Below are 1,047 nucleotides of genomic sequence, written 5' to 3'. Positions count from 1 at the left end.
GTGGCTGTTTGGACAAGGTATGCATTTCTACTCTTTGACTTCATCCATATTTAAATGTTGAAAATATTTGTACTGGAGTTTTATTTTACTTTGCACATTAAAGTGCTATATTATGAAAAAATAATTTCGAAACTGTTGTGAGTTGTCTGATAATTTAGCTTTAGTATTGCTACATGTCTTTAACATAGAAATGGCAATTTAAAGGAATAGTTTCAGGAATTTGCTGAGATTTAGATGAGACGATTGATACCACTCAGGTCTGACAATGCGACACTACTCTTGTGTGTACACTAAATATTAAGCTACAGCCAGGAGAATGTTAGCTTAGATTAGACTCTGAACAAAGGCTGGGAATGGGTAAACAGCTAATGTCTGAGCTCAATGTAGATTCATCAGTTACCAGCCTAAATGGAAAGCAGAAGACCACATAAGAATAATGCTCCGGTAGTTTTGTAGTAATTATACTCTATAAATAAAATAGCAAAATAAAATAAGAAATAATTGGTGAAAGACAAGGAGATGTTAATGGAAAGCAGGAAGGAGAAGCAAAGAGAGAAGGGTGAGAAGATGAGAAAGTAGGAGGTAGCTGTATGACTAACAGGTGAGTCACATTACTGGCAATCAAGACTGGAGACGAGCTCTAATCAGGCAATTCAAGTGGCTTGATATATTGTTTGTGGAAGTGTGAGTGAGGGTGTTATTGTGTATAACAGTGTATAGCAATTTATGTGAGAGTATGACTGACACAGCCTTACAGACCTTTCGTAAACACTCTTTCCTCCACCACATTCAGAAGAGACAAAGAAAGGGGGGAATAAAGCAGTAGGGTATGACTGATAAAGAAAACGAGGAGAGTGAAACAGGAAGACAAATGGTCAAAGAAAGAAAGGGGGAGCAGTAAGGAACAGATGCACATACTGTATACACACACAGATGCAAACAGACCATTAGAACTTAAGCAAGCACACACACTTCATCAGAAAACATACCTAGTTGCATTTTATTATCTCTTTAAAATAAATAAACATAAAATATCACAATAAAATA

The sequence above is a fragment of the Perca flavescens genome, chromosome 16 (genome assembly GCF_004354835.1).
Source record: "Perca flavescens isolate YP-PL-M2 chromosome 16, PFLA_1.0, whole genome shotgun sequence".
NCBI classification, from domain to species: domain Eukaryota; kingdom Metazoa; phylum Chordata; class Actinopteri; order Perciformes; family Percidae; genus Perca; species Perca flavescens.
Note: the sequence above shows the minus strand (reverse complement) of the source record.